Below are 18,923 nucleotides of genomic sequence, written 5' to 3'. Positions count from 1 at the left end.
GGTCCGGCCCTCCGGCCAGGCTCCCACTCTGGGTGGTTCTCCTACATCAACAGCTCCCGGGCTGGGAGGAGAGCGAGGAGAAAGGGTCAGGGCTTGGACACACGTGCATGAACTCAGGGCAGAGGCGACAGACAGAACATGACGGGAGTGAAGGGAGGACAGAAGCCACAAATAGTGTCTGGGAATATTTCAAGTGGAAACTCCACAGAGCAATTTGGCAGTAGGTACAAGAGTCTTACAGCACGTTCACGTCTTCTGACCCAACAATCCGACTTCGAGATCAGCCTAAGAAAAAAACCAGAGCTGTGCTCAATATACAAGGATGTTCTCCGAAACGTTATTAGTAGCAGAGAGGTGGCATGCCCAATGATAAATATCAATAAATCTTGATACATCTATGCAGAACAGTATCAGCACTGAACCTGTGACCGAGGACACTTTGATTCTCCCCCGCCGCCTTTCCAGGCTTTTCCAAATTTGTCCTTGACTGGCTTGTGCCGCAGTCATCAGTGCTCTTCACCGAGCACTCCGCTTCTCCCGCCAGTCACGACACTGGTGTGCATCTCCGAGGCCTGGACCGGGTGGTCACGTGACACACTCTGGCAAAGACAGGGGCATGCTGTTTGCCACACTGACTCAGTCCTGCTTGGCAGTTCACAGGAACCCAGAGATGAGGCCCCAAGGGAGCGCAACAAACAAGCTAACTGCAGGGGACACGTGGCGGGCACCGCGCCCCGTGCTGGACTCCAGCAGCGCCTGGGGCGCACCTGCTAGCTGCAAGAGCCAGGCGTATCTTGGCTGATCCAGCACATAAAGAAAACAACACATGAAAACAGACTCACAGATACAGAGACCAAACAGGTGGTTGCCAGAAGGGAGGGGATGAGAGGAGGGTGAAATGGGTGAAAGGAATTAACTGGTACAAACCTCCAGTTATAGAAGTAAGTCATGTGATGTAAGGTGCAGCATAAGGAATATGGTCAGTGACACTGTAATAAAACTCTGTGAGGGGACAGATGGCTACTAGACTCATCACGGTGACCGTTTCATAATGTGCACACATGTCAAATCATTAGTACACCTGGAACTAACACAATATCGTACACCAACTATATTTCAATTAAAGAAAAAAGAAAACACTTTGTCATAGAAGAGACGCCAGATCCTCCACTCCAGCCCATCGCACAAACCCCCGCAGTTCTCTGCCTTAAGACACAAGACCCCGCTGACCTATCTGTCCCTGCCTCCCTGGTGCCTCCAGCTACGGTCCACCCAGTGAGCCTCTCAGGGTTTCGTGGGGCCCACAAATCCATGCCTCACCAAGAGCTGCAGACCAAAGAGAAAAAGGCCTCTCACAGACAGATGCTATTTTTAAAACTCTCTGACTGTTGTTGAGATTTTTAAAATAAGAAGTCTTTTTAAAGCATTACTAAAGTTCATAACAGCTTTCTGTAAGGCTAAAGAATTATATTTTTATCACTTATTTATTTTTTTATTTATATTTTGGCTGCTCTTTGCAGCATGTGGGATCTTAGTTCCCTGACCAGGGATCAAACCTGCACACCCTGCAGTGGAAGCGCTGGAAGCGTGGAGTCTTAACCACTGGACAGCCAGGGAAGTCCCGAAGCTAGAGAATTACAATCCAAACGTTCTTAGATAGATCCATTTAGAAAAATAAAAGTCAGATCTACCCCCTGAGCCTCGCCCACCCCTGCACCTCACATCATTCACAAAAATTTCTCAAGGAGGGTAAAATCAAACCATAAAAATATTTTAAAACATATAAGAATATCTTTATAATCCTGCAGGGATGAAGAGTTTCCTAAACATGGCATGAAACCTAGAAACAATATTTATTTTTAAAAAGCATTAACAACTGACAACCTTACTAAAGAAGAACATTACAATAAAAAAGTGAGATTGATAAAAAATATTTGAAGCCTGTATGACAAAAGGTTCTCTATCCTTAAGAATTCCCACAAATCGGGCTTCCCTGGTGGCGCAGTGGTTGGGAGACCGCCTGCCGATGCAGGGGACACGGGTTCGTGCCCCGGTCCGGGAGGATCCCACATGCCACGCAGCAGCTGGGCCCGTGAGCCGTGGCCGCTGAGCCTGCGTGTCTGGAGCCTGTGCTCCGCAACAGGAGAGGCCACAACAGTGAGAGGCCCGCGTATTGCAAAAAAAAAAAAAAAAGTATTCCCACAAATCAAAAAGAGCCAAACAACCCAAGAAAAGAGGCTATAAACCAGAAATTCTACAAGAAATTCAAATGACAGATAAACATCAAGAATGCTTAACCTCATTAATAACAAAATATGAAATAAAGTGAGACAATTATTTGTTGTTTGACAGGTTAGTGAAGATCAAAAGACTGATAACGTTCAGGTTTAGTAAGGCTGCTAGGAAATGGCGAACCCGTCATACACAAGTGAGGGAAGCAAAGCACAGCTATAGCTTTCTGGGGGGTAACACGGCATTACCTATTACAATTTTAATGTACACTGATCAAGGAACTCCACTTCTAAGGATCTATTCACACAAATATACAGTTGTCCAAAGATGTTCATTATAATATTATTTATAATGTCAAATTTCAAACAATGTAAATGCTCACCTATAGGGAACTTTTAACAAAATTTGGTATAACCACCCCTTAGAGGCAGCCACTAAAAGAATGAGGAAACGCTTGTACATGCTTAAATTATACAACTTGAGTAAAGCCAAACATATGTGTAGCATATATATTATATGTATACACATTTTTAAAATCTTGATGTGACAACACACATATGGGCGTGCACATATTTCTAGCTCTCTCTGTACACATTAAAAGAAATGTCTTTGGCCAAGCACAACGGTGTGTAGTGGAAGGGAGGGCTGTCTGAGTGGGCTCACTGATGAACCACCAGCATCCGGAACAGTGCCTGGCATGTGAGAGACACCCGGTGGGTTCTTGGTGAATAAACGAGCGAGCAGGGGAAAAGCAGAGGAGGGGAAAGTGCTAGAATATTAGCGTGCTGAAAACCGCGGCCGAGGAGACAGACAGAGCCAGGGCTCAGAGGGCCATTACACCACACTGGGTGGGGAGTCCCCAAGTCACTCGGAAGGAGATGCTGGCAATCGCGGCCGCCCTGGCTCTACGCAGACCGAAGACACGGTTTTAGTCTGTATGATGTCATCTGCTGTTTGGATTCATTTCAACTGATATTTTTAAACTAGGAGATTTCACATAAAACACGCAAGCTGTCAGCTTCATTCATTAGAAAACTCCAAGCACTGGCCACATGGGGCCACACCCCACCGGGCCACAAGAGGCGGGAGCGGAGCAGAAGCTCGGGCTGCCAGGCGCGCCGTGCTCATCGCCGTCATCACCGTGCCTCCCCACGCCACAGCCAAGGGCCAGGTGCCGTTCACCACCCGGGAGCACTGCTGAGAGAGTGGAGAAGCACTTCTACACGGCACCCTCAAGAGGGCCATTTCTGAAAGGGAGGAAGCCCCCGCGTCCAACGCGCAGTGTCTGCATCAAAGAGCTCCTCCCGGGCCACGAAGATACGAGAGGCAGAAACCAGAGAAGGCCTGGCCTGCCGGAAATAAGGCCAGCTCCACAACTTCCTAACACAGTCGCCAGCATCAACCAGAACCCAGGCTTGGCCTTCCTGACTAACATCAAAACCCACCAAAACACTATGATTATCTCTCTATAAGGTTGTTCACAAGTAACGAACCAAACGCCTGATTCAATTCACTCACGCCTAGCCTATATTTTTGAAATGGGATTTTTCTATTTCAAAAATCAGTAGAACAAAGTAAAACTCCAAGGTAAAACTTGAAGCTGAATTTTTCAAGCACATTCACTTGTAAATCCATCACTCACAATGAAAGAAACGTGAATTAAAACTAAGCTGAGGGGCTTCCCTGGTGGCGCAGTGGTTGAGAATCTGCCTGCCGATGCAGGAGACACGGGTTCGTGCCCTGGTCCGGGAAGATCCCACATGCCGCGGAGCAACTAAGCCCGTGAGCCATGGCCGCTGAGCCTGTGCGTCCGGAGCCTGTGCTCCGCAACGGGAGAGGCCACAACAGTGAGAGGCCCGCATACCGCAAAAAAAAAAAAAAAAAAACTAAGCTGAAATATCATTTCTCATCTATCAGCCTAACAAAATTCAAAAGCCAGACAACACACTCTGTTGGTGAGACTGTGGGAACCAGGCCTTCTCAACTCTGCTGTGGGATGTTAAGCTGTACAACCCTATAAAGGGACCTGGCACCATTTAACCAAAACTACACAGGATCAGGACTTCCCTTGTGGTCCGTCCATTGGTTAAGAATCTGCCTTCCAATGCAGGGGACGCGGGTTTGATTCCTGGTCGGGGAACTAAGATCCCACATGCCGCAGGGCAACTAAGCCCTCATGCCACAACTACTGAGCCCACACGCCACAACTAGAGACGCCCACGTGCCACAACGAAGAGCCTGTACACCGCAACAAAGACCCAGCACAGCCAAAAAAAAGAAGAAACTACACATGCTCTTATTCTTTGACCCAGCAGTCCCACTACACATTCACCATGAATATCCACCTCCAAAATAAAAACACACAAGCACAATGTTTATTCACTACGGCATTATTTATAAATGCAAAATACCGGAAATAAACTGCACGTCCATAATATTTCAGAGACTGGTTGACTATATTACAGTACACTCACTTAATGGAGTACTACGTAGCTGTACAAAAGAATGAGGAAGATCTCCATGAACTGGTATAAAGCAATTTCAAGAATGCATACTGCTAAATCAAATAAACAAAGTGTAAAAAACTATATATGAGGAAATAACTTTGTATAAGAAAGGGGAAAAGAAAGACAGACAGATGGACTAATTAATGGAAGGACAGAGACATACCTTTCCTGCATTCATTCATTCATTTTTATTTTTATTTGGCTGCGTTGGGTCTTCATTGCTGCATGCAGGCTTTCTCTAGTCGCGGCAAGTGGGGGCTACTCTTCATTGTGGTGCACGGGTTTCTCACTGCAGTGGCTTCTCTTGTTGCAGAGCATGGGCTCTAGGCGTGCGGGCTTCAATATTTGCAGCACACGGGCTCAGTAGTTGCAGCACGTGGGCCCTAGAGCATGTGGGCTTCAGTAGTTGTGGCACACAGGCTCAGAAGTTGTGGCTCACAGGCTCTAGAGTGCAGGCTCAGTAGTTGTGGTGCATGGGCTTAGATGCTCCATGGCATGTGGGATCTTCCTGGACCAGGAATTGAACCCACATCCCCTGCATTGGCAGGCGGATTCTTTTTTTTTTTTTTTGCAGTACGCGGGCCTCTCACTGCCGTGGCCTCTCCCACTGCGGAGCACAGGTTCCAGACGCGCAGGCCCAGCGGCCACGGCTCATGGGCCCAGCCGCTCTGCGGCATGTGGGATCCTCCCGGACCGGGGCACGAACCTGTGTCCCCTGCATCGGCAGGCGGACTCTCAACCACTGCGCCACCAGGGAAGCCCAGCAGGCGGATTCTTAAACACTGCGCCACCAAGGAAGCCCTGCTTATTTTTGTAAAAAAAAAGAATGCAGGGACACAGGTTCGAGCTCTGCTCTGGGAAGATCCCACATGCCACAGAGCAACTAAGCTCGTGCACCACAACTACTGAGCCTGCGCTCTAGAGCCCAAGAGCCACAACTACTGAAGCCCACGCACCCAGGGACCGTACTCCACAACAAGAGAAGCCACCGCAATGAGAAGCCCACGCACTGCAACGAAGAGCAGCCCCCGCTCTCTGCAACCAGAGAAAGCTGCATGCAGCAACAAAGACCCAACATAGCCATAAATAAATAAACAAACAAACAAACAGATACATTCCAACAAACAAAAGTCCAGGGCCAGGCGGCATCACTGATGAATTCTGCCAAACATTCAAAAACGATTTAATGCCTATCCTTCTCAAACTCTTCCAAAAAAATGAAAAGGAGGCAACACTCCCAAATTCATTTTACAAGGCCAGCATTACCAATACCAAAAACAGACGAGGACACCACCAAAAAAGAAATTACAGGTTAACATCCCTGATGAACACAGATGCAAAAATCCTCAACAAAGTATCAGCAAACTGAATTCAACAATACATTAAAAGGATAATATACCATGATCAACTAGGACTTATTCCAGAGATGCAAGGATGGTTCAACATCAGCAGATCAATCAACGTGTTACACTGCATTAACAAAATGAAGGATAAAAATCATATGATCATCTCAACAGATGCAGAAAAAGCATTTGACAAAATTCAACATCCATTTAGAATAAAAATTCTTAACAATGTGGGTACAGAGGGAACATACCTCAACGTAATAAAGACCACATATGACAAGCCCACAGCTACATCATACTCGACAGTGAGAAGCTGAAAGCATTTCCTCTCACATCAGGACAAGACAACGATGCCCCCTCTTGCCATTTTTATTTAACACACTTTTGGAAGCCCTAGCCAGAGCAATTAGACAGGGAAAAGGAATAAAAGGCATCCAAGATCAAAAAGAAGTAAAACTGTCACCATCTGCAGATGACACGATATGATGTACAGAAAACCCTCAAGACTCCACCAAAAACCTGTTACAGCTAATAAATGAATTCAGTAAAGTTGCAGGATACAAAGTCAATATGCAAAAATCTGTTAGATTTTCATATACTAATAATTATTAGAGAAATTAAGAAAAAACCCATTTACAATTGCATCAAAAAGAATAATACTTAGGAATTTTCTGGCCAAGGAAGTAAAAGAGTTGTACACTAAGAACTGTAAGAGGGCTTCCCTGGTGGCGCAGTGGTTGAGAATCCGCCTGCCGATGCAGGGGACACGGGTTCGTGCCCCGGTCCGGGAAGATCCCACATGCCGCAGAGCGGCTGCGCCCGTGAGCCATGGCCGCTGAGCCTGCGCGTCCGGAGCCTGCGCTCCGCAACGGGAGAGGCCACAACAGTGAGAGGCCCGCGTACCACAAAAAAAAAAAAAAAAAAAAAAAAAAGAACTGTAAGACACTGATGAAAGAAACTGAAGATGACACAAGTAAATGGAAAGATATCCTGTACTCTCAGATTAGAAGGATTAATATTGTTAAAATGTCCACACTACCTAAAGCAATCTACAGATTCAATGCAATCCCTATCAAAATCCCAAAGGTATTTTTCACAGAAATAGAACAAACAATCTAAAAATTTGTATGGAACCACAAAAGATCATGAAAAGCCACAGTAATCTTGAGAAAGAAAAACAACGCTAGAGGCATCAAGCTCCCTGATTTCAAACTATATTACAGAGTTTTAGTAGTCACAACAGTATGGTATTGGCATAAAAACAAACCCACAGATCAATGGAACAGAACTGAGGGTCCAAAAATAAACCCACACATATATGGTCAATTAATTTATGACAAAGGAGGTAAGAAAATACAATGGGAAAGAAACAGTCTCTTCAATAAATGGTGTTGGGAAAACTGAACAGCCTCATGCAAAAAAATAAAACTGGACCACTATCTTACACATTACACAAAAATTAACTCAAAATGGATTAATGACTTGAATGTATGACCAGAGACCATAAAACTCCTAGAAGAAAACACAGGTGGTTAAGCTTCTTAGACATCTCTCTTGGAGATTTTTTTTTGGGGGGGGGGGTGGAATCTGACTCCAAAGGCAATGGCAACAAAGGCAAAACTAAACAAATGGGAGACATCAAACTTTAAAAGCTCTGTGCAACAAAGAAAAACGTCAACAAAATAAAAAGGCAATCTTTTTACAGGAAGAATGGAAGAAGATATTTGCAAATCATATATCTGATAAGGGGTTAACATCCAAAATATATAAAGAACTCATGCAGCTCAATAACAAAAAACCAAACAATCCAATTGAAAAATGGACAGAGGATCCGAATAGACATTTTTCCAAAGAAGAAACAGATGGCCAACAGATACAGGAAAAGATGCTCAACATCACTGATCATCAGGCAAATGCAAATCAAAACCACGAGATATCACTTCACACCTGAAAGGCAAATCGAAACCACGAGGTATCACCTCACACCTCACACCTATTATCAAAAAGACCACAAATGACCAATGCTGGCAAAGATGCGGAGAAAAGGGAACCCTCCTGCACTGTTGGTGGGAATGTAAACTGGTGCAGCCACTATGGAAAACAGTATGGAGGTTCCTCAAAAAAAATTAAAAATAGAACTACCATATGGCAATTCTATTACCAGCAATTCCACTGTATCTGAAGAAAACAAAAACACTAATTTGAAAAGCTACATGTACCCCTTTGTTCATATGCGCCATTATTTACGATAGCCAAGATACAGAAGCAACCTAAGTGCCCATCAATAAATGAATGGATAGAGAAGATGTGAGATATATAGAGAGATAGATATAGAGATATATACAATGGAATATTACTCAGCCATAAAAAAGAACGAAATCCTGCCATTTGCAACAACATGGATGGAACTTGAGAGTATTATGCTAAGTGAAATAAGTCAGACAAAGAAAGATAAATACTGTATGATTTCACTTGTATGTGAAATCTAAACAAAACTCACAGATACAGAGAACAAATTGGTGGTTGCAGTGGGGGTTGAGTGGTAGGCGAAGTGGGTTAAAGGGGATCAAAAGGTACAAACTTCCAGTTATAAAATAAATAAGTCTTGGGGAGGTAGAGCTTGGGAACTGTAGTCAGTAATATTGTGCTGCATATTCAAAAATTGCTGAGAGTAAATCCTCTTTTTGTTTAATTTTATTTATTTATTTTTGGCCGCGTTGGGTCTTTGCTGCTGCGCACGGGCTTTCTCTAGTTGCAGCGAGTGGGGACTGCTCTTCGTTGCGGTGTGCGGGCTTCTCATTGTGGTGGCTTCTCTTGTTGCAGAGCACAGACTCTAGGCACGTGGGTTTCAGTAGTTGTGGCTCACGGGCTCAGTTGCTCCGTGGCATGTGGGATCTTCCCGGACCAGGGCTCAGAAAAAAAAATCGTAACTCTGTATGCCGACAGATGGTAACTAGACTTATTGTGGTGACCATTTCGCAATGTACATAAATGTCAAATCATTATGATGGACGCCTAAAGCTAATATAATGTTGTATGTTAATTATATTCCAATAAAAATAAGCAGATACATCCATGTCTGTATATATATTTTTTTCTTAAAACTATATTTCCTAGTTACGTCCACTAAAGAGTCTGGAAGCCTAAAGAGTCTGGAAGCAATAACACCCCATAAATACCTGCTTACTTTTGCAAAAAAAGGAACTCAGGAAGAATGAGCCAGAAATGAAGGGGGTGGGTGCAAGCAGACTGGCAGGACAGCGAAGGAAGGGGCGCTGCTGAGTACACCACCTCATATTATTTTGACTTTTAGCATCATGTTGAAGTGTTACATGTTCAAGAACCAAAATTAAATCAATAGGGATGAAGAACTCCCTAAAACTGAACGCAAACAGAAGCAGATCGAACTCTGGAAAGGACACTATAATCACCAACGGAACGGGGAAGGAAGGCACGGATCAACTCCATGATGCTGGATAAGAACACAGGGAGTCAGTAGCAACTCGTGGTTTTTCCTTAACACACATTTCCTGTCTCCTGAAATGGCCTAAAAACAATGACATCCTGGCAGAATGGAGGAAAACCAGGGGCAGAGAGCTCTGCAGAACAAGCAGCCATGTACGCAGCCTCGCCCGGGGTGGTGAAGGAAGACAGAGAGAAAGGTTAGGAGATTTTAGGACAGTGGTTCTCAGCTGTTTCATCTCCATCTTTGAAAAAAATAAACTCATGCCATCGTTTAACACCATTTGTATTTCAAAGTCAAGTCAGCGATGGGACTACAAACAAATCCAAGACTAAGTAAAGCTTCTCCTTTCAACCTGGGGCTCTCCTCAAACAGAGATGCTGCTGCACACAGACTCACACTCTTCAAACCGAGCAGAGTTAAGACTGGAGGCCTAGTAACAGGCACAGGCGGGTTAAGAAAGGCCAGTGTGAAGGACGCCACTCAGGGCACCGTGGGGGCCGCGTCACTACACAGCGCAGGCCTCTGCGGGGCTGAAACGCAGGCAGCCAGGCAGCGTCGGCCGGCAGGGGATGTCTGAGGTCCGTGAGCTCCAGGCACCACCACCACATCTCAGTCTTGTGAGAAAGAGATTCAGGGGGAGCCCGGCTGGGGATGGAGACTGACCCCCATCAGCAGAATGGTGGCAGCTACACCACGAGGAACTTCACCCCCAGACACCCCACATCTAGCCACATGAAACCTCCCTCTTTTCCTGAAAAAAGCATTGCCATCCTCCAGAACTTCCCTCTGTGGAGAATGCTCTCTGTCCTCTACTCCCTGGTAACCTGTATTCAAGGGCTTTTTATAAGTTGACTGTGCAGCCCTACGTAACTTGATAAGAGACCCCCAAAATGGACCAACTACCTCTGCAAGAGGGAGTAAAAAAAAAAAAAGGCTTAAATTAAACACATTAAAAACAATGCTTTCACTCTTCTTGAATTGCTCCCCCCAGTTTTTAAAAGATGGATGGATAGATGGATATGTGATAAAGCAGGTCAGTAAAGTGTTAATAATAGAAAACTAGGGGGCGGGTATCTAGGTGTTTACTATAAAATTCTTTCAATCTCTGTGTATCTGAAATGTTTCATAGTAAAACGTTAGCATCTATTAAGATGGTAACACCAGATGTCACTTCACACAAGTCCTACTGGCTAACAAAATACTCATTCTTCTCCCACCTCAGAGCAGGTTACGAAGGTTCCACAGTAGTTCCTAAAATACGTAAGTTCCGAGATAGCAAATGGACTAAAGTGAGTTTTAAAACTGTCTAGGGTGCATTACAGCATGTGCTACTCCAGAGGCCTGACCTCTCTGGGGCGGCAGTGGAAACGGAAGCCCAGACTTCACGTCCCCAACGTCCCTTCTGATTAAAATCATGGTGTTGGTGGTGGGTCCTTAACCCGATGGGCCAGCGCCCCCTGTACGACGCCAGGTGGGATCTATCTCAGCTTGAGAGGAACACTCAAGACACACTGAGGAAGTGCTCCTTAAACACCAGCAAACAAAGCTACCAACGCCCAATTCATTATTCTGCTGCCATTTCTCAACCCTGTTTTCCCCACTGTCCCCCGTAAGAGGCCTATTTAGGCATTTCTCTCCCGATCATCCCCCATGAAGTTGTAAACCATAGCTATGCTGTATATCTGTGAAGTACCATGGCTCTTTGGGATGCCACAAACCACTGTCATACCTAATTTTTTCTCACTTTCCTCTCAAGAACCAATTCTGATCCCCCTGTGGGAGATATCACCCTCACAGAGAATGTAGCTTCTAATATATAGAAAGAAACCTACTTTTGCAAATTTTCTGTACATCTAAAGTTATTCCAAAGTGTTTATTTAAAAATTAAATAGAGGCTTCCCTGGTGGCACAGTGGTTAAGAATCCTCCTGCCAATGCAGGGGACACGGGTTCGAGCCGTGGTCTGGAAACGAAGATCCCACATGCCGTGTAGCAACTAAGCCCGTGTGCCACAACTACTAAGCCTGCACTCTAGAGCCCGTGAGCCACAACTACTGAGCCCGCGAGCCACAACTACTGAAGCCTGCGTGCCTAGAGCCCGTGCTCTGCAACAAGAGAAGCCACCACAATGAGAAGCCCACGCACCACAATGAAGAGTAGCCCCCGCTCGCCCCAACTAGAGAAAGCTTGCGTGCAGCAATGAAGACCCAACACAGCCAAAAATAAGTAAAATAAATTTATATTAAAAAATTAAATAGACCAAATATCAAATAAAAATCTTACAGTCACAATCTCGATTGAGAAAATAAGAGTCAACTATACGCTGTTTACAAGAATACACTCTGAAAAGAAATGGATACCGGGGAATTCCCCGGTGGTCCAGAGGTTAGGATTCGGTGTTTTCACTGCTGAGGGTCTGGGTTCAATCCCTGGTCAGGAAACTTAACATCCCATAAGCCACGTGGCATGGCAAAAAAAAAAAAAAAAAATTTTTTTTTAATTTAAAAATAAATAAAGAAATGGATACCAAATCAGTCAGTTTAGGGAAGTCAAGAATGAGGAGAAAGAGCAAAGAGGAACCTCATCATGCTTGGGGTATTTCTGTACTGTCTGACTATAATGCAATGTGAATTGTTCATTCATTACTTGTATCAAAAGGCTGGCAAGAATCCAAATGTCCTTCAGCGAATGAGTGGATAAACCGTGGTCCATCCACACCGTGGACTACTACCCCACAAAAAGAAACATTCTTGGCACATGCAGCAACCTGGATGAACCTCAAATGCACTGCGCACAGTGGAAGAAGCCCGACTCAAAAGGCTCCACGCTGTGTGAGTTCCTTTAGCTGACACCCTGAAAAAAACAGAAAACACACACTCCAGGGTCAGAGGCTGCCAAGGGCTGGGGAAAGAGCCGACTACAGAGTGGCGGCGCAAGGGAACTGCTGTGGGGAAGCGATTGCCCTGCACCCCGACCGTCATGGAAACTACACATCTGTCAAAATTCTCTGAATTCTACTCCCAAAAGTGAAAACTATTAAACATACATTAAAAAAAAAAAAAAGCTAAGTGAAACAGCGAAGTGAGGATACGCAAAGACCTTCCCTTCCACTCAGAACATAAATGATTTTTTTACCTTATTTCTACGATATAATAGTGGCCTAAACAGGATAAAAATTTCTGTAGGTTAGAATAAATCAAAAAACCACAGAAGGGGCGGGGCTGAGATAACAGGCCCAAAGGATGCTCTACCCAGAAGAAGAGGCTGAGGGCCAGGGCCCTGACCCCAAGGGCAGCGGCACTCAGCCCTACGGGGCCGGGGAGCAGAAGCAGGCCCCGAGCCAGAGGTGGTCGCGGCCAGTCAGCTGCCGCCACACGCGAATGTGGGCCCTGGGGCTGTGGGCCGCAGTGCAGACAGAATGCCAACGAGAGAATTCAAGACATAAGACTGACGGCCCCTGTGAATGGTCCACGTGCAGGACACCATGCTGCCTGTGTAGGACGGCCAACTTCACCCAGGGCCCCCTGAATGCAAGATCCAGCAGCTGAATGAAGCGCTTCCTTCAGTGGCGTCCGGAACTCCCATCTCCAAATGCAGGGGGTCAAATTCAATTCTCTTCATTTCTACCTACGAAATCCAAACCTCACCTCGTGCATTAAGTCTCTAGTAGAAAAGCTAATTTCCCTCCTCTAAGTCAGAGCATGCGAAGTCTATTCCTCAGCAACCCCTATAATTTTTAATGACCCCTGTGTGCCTAGGTCCCTACCAAATCCACCTGCTTTAGAAAAGAATGTGTTCATTAACTCATTTACTCAACAAATGTTTATTAAGCACGCAGGCCATCAGACGCAATTTGAAGCACTGTGTGTACGAGACTGAACAATGCACAGTTCCTGCCCCGTGGGGGGCAGTAAGGCAATGCACAAAGCAGTAAGTGCCAGACCGTCAGTGCGGTGGCGAAGCTCTGGGTTAGGGATGGAGCGTGTGTGTGAGTGGGCAAGGTGCTGGGTTATCCGGCAGCCTATCTGAGGAGGGAACTTCTGAAAAGAGAACTCAGTGAGAGGCAGACCTGTGGCACGTGGGGACATGATGTTTCAGGCAGAGCCGAGGTGTGCCCAGGCCTGAGCTGGGTGTGCCAGGAGCCAGGTGACAAGGAGTGGGGTCAGGACATGAAGTCACAGGGGCAGCAAGGACCTGGGCACAAGGGGCCTCATAAACTGCCTTAAGGACTTTGGCTTTTTGTCTGAGGGAGATGAGAAACCATGGAGGGCTCTGAACAAAGCAGTGCATCACCCGAATCTGTGCTGAGAGTCAACTGCAGAGCAGCTCAGCTCAGCTGAACAGAGAGCAGGGAGGAGGTCTCTGGAATAACCCAGGCGAGACGACCCGGGGGGCTTACATGACAGGTGTAGCCAAGAAGGCAGTGAGAAGCAGTCAGGTTTGAGATCAATTTTTAAAGTGCCAACCGATCAAATTTGGAACGTGGAAGGAACGCAGAGACCACACAAGGAGCTCTGTCCTCAGCAACAGGAAGAATGGAGCTGCCTCTGACTGAGATGCAGCAGTGTATAAGCAGGTTTCACACATGTAAAAGTGGCTGTTCGGAAGGTCCTGCCAGGAGAAACACATTCAGGGCGTGTTGACAAGTGACCTAGTCGTGACACAGGACGAGATCACCCAGTGTACAGACCAGAGAGGAGGTGGGAGGACCAGCTCAAGGCATTCTAATTTGTGTAAGTTCGGGAGATGAGAAGGAACCAGCAAGGAGGCTGAGGAGAGCAACCATCAAGGTAAAAGGACAATCGACAGAGTTGTGTCCCAGTACCACCCGGGGACAGCGATTCAAGGAAGCCATGGGAGTCCCAGGCAAAGGCTGCCAACAGGGGGACTTGGCAATATGGTGTCACCTAACCCCAAGAGGAGCTGTTTCAGAGGCAAGGTGGGACCAAAAGCTTAGCTTGAACCAACGTTCGAGAGAAACGAGAAGAGGAGGAAGCAGTGATAGGAGCTCGCGATTCTTCCTAATCCTGGTATAAGAGGAAGCTAAGCCCTAGAAGGGGTAACGGTAGCTGGAGGAGTGGTACGTTGACGAGAATACTCTGAAGGGAAGATAAACTGAAGGCAAAACAAGAATATTAAAGCCACGGCCTGGGACAGGCAAGTAAGAGTGGATCCAACACAAGAAATTAAGTAGATAATGGTTCACCGATACTACCCCACTAACAGCAACTGCTGTAGAGGATTTCATGGCACCTGATCATGCTAACTACATGTTTTTAAAAGCACATAGGATTACACTGTACAATACCCGATATTTAAAAAAAAAATTACATGAATAGAACAAGGGGCCCCAAAGAAACTGCTAAGTGTGCTTATCTTTGGGTGGTAGAATGATTTAGAGTTTTTGTGGGTTTTTTTGCGGTATGCGGGCCTCTCACTGTTGTGACCTCTCCCGTGGCGGAGCACAGGCTCCGGACGCGCAGGCTCAGCGGCCACGGCTCACGGGCCCAGCCGCTCCGCGGCATGTGGGATCCTCCCGGACCGGGGCACGAACCCGTGTCCCCCGAATCGACAGGCTGACTCCCAACCACTGCGCCACCAGGGAAACCCCTGATTTAGAGTTTTAAGATGTATTTTTACATTTTTTTCCAACCATTCAGAGAGCATATTTATATTTCATTGGTTCCGCTAAAAAAATAATTACAAAACCCATTTATTGCACATATTAGGTAAAAAAAAAAAATCTTTCTTCACCAGAAAATACAAATAAGCGAAGAGACTAAAACTCATCTATAACGTCCGGGATAAGCACTACTAGCCCGCCGATAGGTTATTCTTCTCCGACTGAGGAGGTGGCATCTGAGAAGAGATGCGGGCGGCAAATCTCTGCGGGAAAGTGTTCCGGGCGGAGGGCGCGGGCAACGCGAAGACCCCGGGGACGACAAGCCTTAGCCAGCTGAGGGCTGCAAGGAGGCGAGGGAGGGGTGTTGGAGGCGGCCGCACGCCGCGGCGCCGCAGGGCTCCCCGGCCGACGCGTCTGACAAGTCACTCTCCCTCGGCACCTTTCCCCACACCTGCGCGGGACACCTCGCGCGAAGAAGCAACGCCGCGCCATCCCCATGCTGCGGAGAGGGTCGGGCATCGAACCCGGACCAAAAGAAAGCAACAGACCTGACTTGAATCCCGCGCAGGAAAAACAATGCGAAGCGCCCCGCGGCCCCACGGCCCACTCACCGGGAGGAACGGGCCGGCCCGCAGCGGGCCCGCAGCGCCCCCGGCCGCCGCCAGCCCCCCTCACGACCAACCGGTCCCGGCGCCGAGCCCGTCCCGTCCCACAGCCAGCACCGCGCGGGGCCTCCTTCCCCGGCGCCCCGGTTCCCCCGCTCCAGGGGGAACCGAGGCCGGGGCGCAGGCCATAAGACCCCCGGCCGGTCGTCCCCGCCGCGCCCACACCTACCCGGGTTCTGGGCCGCGCTCCTCCACGTCGGGCTGGGGCTGGGGACCCGGCCCAGACGGCGCCGTTCCGCTCGACACATCCGGGGCTCTGCCGGAGGAAGCGGCGGCGCGCCTGCTACGGCGAGCCGGAAGGGACGCGCGCCGCGCGCTCGCAGCTGCGCGTGGGCGCCCGGCGTGACGTCAGCGGGGCGGGAGGCGTGGAGACGGAGGCAAGGGCTTGATCGGCAAGGCGCGGGCCCATCGGCCGGCGGCGGAACGGACGCTGGGTTTGTGGAGAGCGTAGGTTGCCCTGGGGGCGCTGCGAGGACGAGGGCGCGGGTGTGCGCTCGCTCCTCCGGCCGCAGCGCCTATTGCGCGCCGGCTGCTGGCCTCCGGAGGAGGTCTCAGAAGCCTGCGGGGCCGCCCATCCCGGGGGGGCGGGGGCGGCTGCCGGCGCTGTGGGCGGGGCGAGGGGCGAGGGGCGAGGGGCGAGGGGCGGGCAGGCGGGCTGGCGGAGCAGGAGGAAGGGGCAGCGGGAGGGCGGAGTGAGGAGGCGGCGCACAAAGCGGGCGGGAGCCGAGGAAGTCATCCCTCAGAACCAGACAAACGGTGCGGGGAGACGGGGTGTCCCCTGGTAACTGTTACCCAGCTCAGCTTCGGCTGCTCGCTGCTCAAAGCCAATAAACGGGAAGCAAGAGTCAGGAGAAAGGAAAGGTGCTTTAATGAGAAAAGCCGGTAGTCTGGGGAGGAGGTGGACTCGCGTTCAGAGATCAACTCCGAGGATTCTGCTCAGCCGTGACAGTTTTTAAAGGGAAAAGGGGAGGGGGGAATCTCATGCAGCCATCGAAGCAGGAGCGTCCTTCTCTATTGCGTGCACACTGGCTGACTCTTCAGATGTTATCTTGCCTCAGTGATCTTCCTGCAGGATTGCTAAGGGGGCTGCTGGGGGCAGAAAGCTGGTCATTCTTTAACTGCTTAATTCTTCATTCTGACTTCTTATAATCTAGAGAAATAATCAACAGGTTAGGCAAGGCATGTGTGCATTCAGGAGAGCATTAGTAAGGAATTAGGTTAAATTGCCTAGTGATCTCATTCCTATAATTAGGTTCTTTTAAGGTTAGAGGGGAACAGAAATGGGCAAACAAGAAAGGGGCAAACGAGCTGCTTTCATAAAGAATGGAGTTGGACCACAGTCTCACACTATATGCAAAAGTGAACTCAAAATGGATCAAAGATCTAAATGTAAGTGCTAAAATTACAGAACTCTCAGAAGGAAACATAGATGCAAATCTTCAGGATGTTGGATTAGGCAGTGGTTTCTTATGACACCAAAAACAGAAGTAACAAAATAAAATATAGGTTGGACATCATCAAAATTAAAAACTTGTGCTTCAGATGACACCATTAAGAAAAGACAACCCAGAGGATGAGAGAAAATAGCTGCAAATCATATACCTGATAAGGGACTTGTATCCAGAATAAAGAACTTGCAACTGAAGAGTTAAAAGGCAGCTAATTTTAAAATGGGAAAAAAGGGATGGATTAACAACAGGGTCCTACTGTACAGCACAGGGAACTATGTTCAGTATCCTGTGACAAACCATGGAAAAGAATATAAAAAAGAATATATGTATACGTGTATAACTGAGTCACTTTGCTCTACAGAAGAAGTTAACACAACATTGTAAATCAACTATAGTTAAAAAAATTTTTTTAATGGGCAAAAGACTTGCGTATATGCCTCAAAAGAGGATGTACAAATAGGCCCATGAAAAGATATTCTACGTCATTAGGGATCGGGGAAATATTAACCAAAACCACTAGGATGGCTTGAATCAAAAAGTCAGGTAGGGCTTCCCTGGTGGCACAGTGGTTAAGAATCCACCTGCCAATGCAGGGGACACGGGTTCGAGCCCTGGTCCTGGAAGATCCCACATGCCGCAGAGCAATTGAGCCTGTGCACCACAACTACTGAGTCTGCTCTCTAGAGCCCGTGAGCCAGTACTACTGAGTCCGCATGCTGCAACTACTGAAGCCCACGTTCCTAGAGCCCATGCTCTGCAACAAGAGAAGCCACTGAAATGAGAAGCCTGCACAGTGCAATGAAGAGTAGCCCCAGCTCGCCAAAACTAGAGAAAGCCCACGTGCAGCAACGCAGACCCGAGGCAGCCAAAAATAAATAAATTAATTTTTTAAAAGACATTGCTTTAAAAAAAAAAGTCAGGTAACTGCATCTTTATCCTGGATAGCTCTGAATGAGCCCGTGTGAGCCCCGAATGTAATTGCAAGTGGGAGTTGAGGGAGATTTGACTCCAGAAGAAGTAGGAGAGGAGATGAGAAAAGCAAGAGGCTGGACAGGTACGACTGCTGGCTGTGTGCTGTGATGCAAGGAATGTGGGTAGAAGCTGAAAAGGACAAGGAGATGAATTCTCCCCTGGAGCCTCCTGCCAGCACCATGATTTTAGCTGCATGAGACCCATTTTGGACTTACGGCCTGCATGACTCTAAGATAATAAATCTGCGTTGTTTCAACCAAAAAAAAAAACGTAACAACAAGTGCACAAGGCTCTGGCGAAATCGGAAACCTCATACACTGCTGGTGGGAATTTAAAGTGATGCACCCCCTTGAAAAAAATGGTTTGGCAGTTGCACAAAAGAGTTGTTAGGAGTTAACATATGACCCAGGAATTCCACTCCTAAGTATATACCCAAGAGAATTAAAAACACACAGCCACATGGAAGTGTGTATGAAAATATGCTTAGCAGCATTACTCATAATTCCCAAGAAATGTAAACAACCCAAATATCCATCAACTGATGAATAAACAAAATGTGGCATATCCATATAATGGAATATTATTCAGCCAAAAAAAGGAGGATGAAATATTGACACAGGCTGCAGCATAGATGAACCTTGAAAAAAACATAACACTAAGTG

At 47.3% G+C, this 18,923-nt stretch overlaps 1 protein-coding gene across 15 annotated transcripts in view; it reads right to left on the bottom strand.

The window, feature by feature from the left end:
- Nucleotides 1-16,124, bottom strand: part of EP400 (E1A binding protein p400) — a 110,519-nt gene extending 94,395 nt beyond the window's left edge. For all 15 annotated transcript variants that reach the window (XM_059039995.2, XM_067016109.1, XM_059039996.2 and 12 more), the window contains exon 1: nucleotides 16,008-16,124. The gene's annotated coding sequence lies outside the window, so the exon portion shown is untranslated. The remainder of the gene's footprint in view (nucleotides 1-16,007) is intronic.
- Between the last annotated feature and the right edge of the window lie 2,799 nt (nucleotides 16,125-18,923).

Source organism: Kogia breviceps, chromosome 15 (assembly GCF_026419965.1).
Source record: "Kogia breviceps isolate mKogBre1 chromosome 15, mKogBre1 haplotype 1, whole genome shotgun sequence".
In the NCBI taxonomy this organism is placed as follows: Eukaryota; Metazoa; Chordata; class Mammalia; order Artiodactyla; family Physeteridae; genus Kogia; species Kogia breviceps.
Note: the sequence above shows the minus strand (reverse complement) of the source record. Positions and strands in the feature narration are given on the sequence as shown.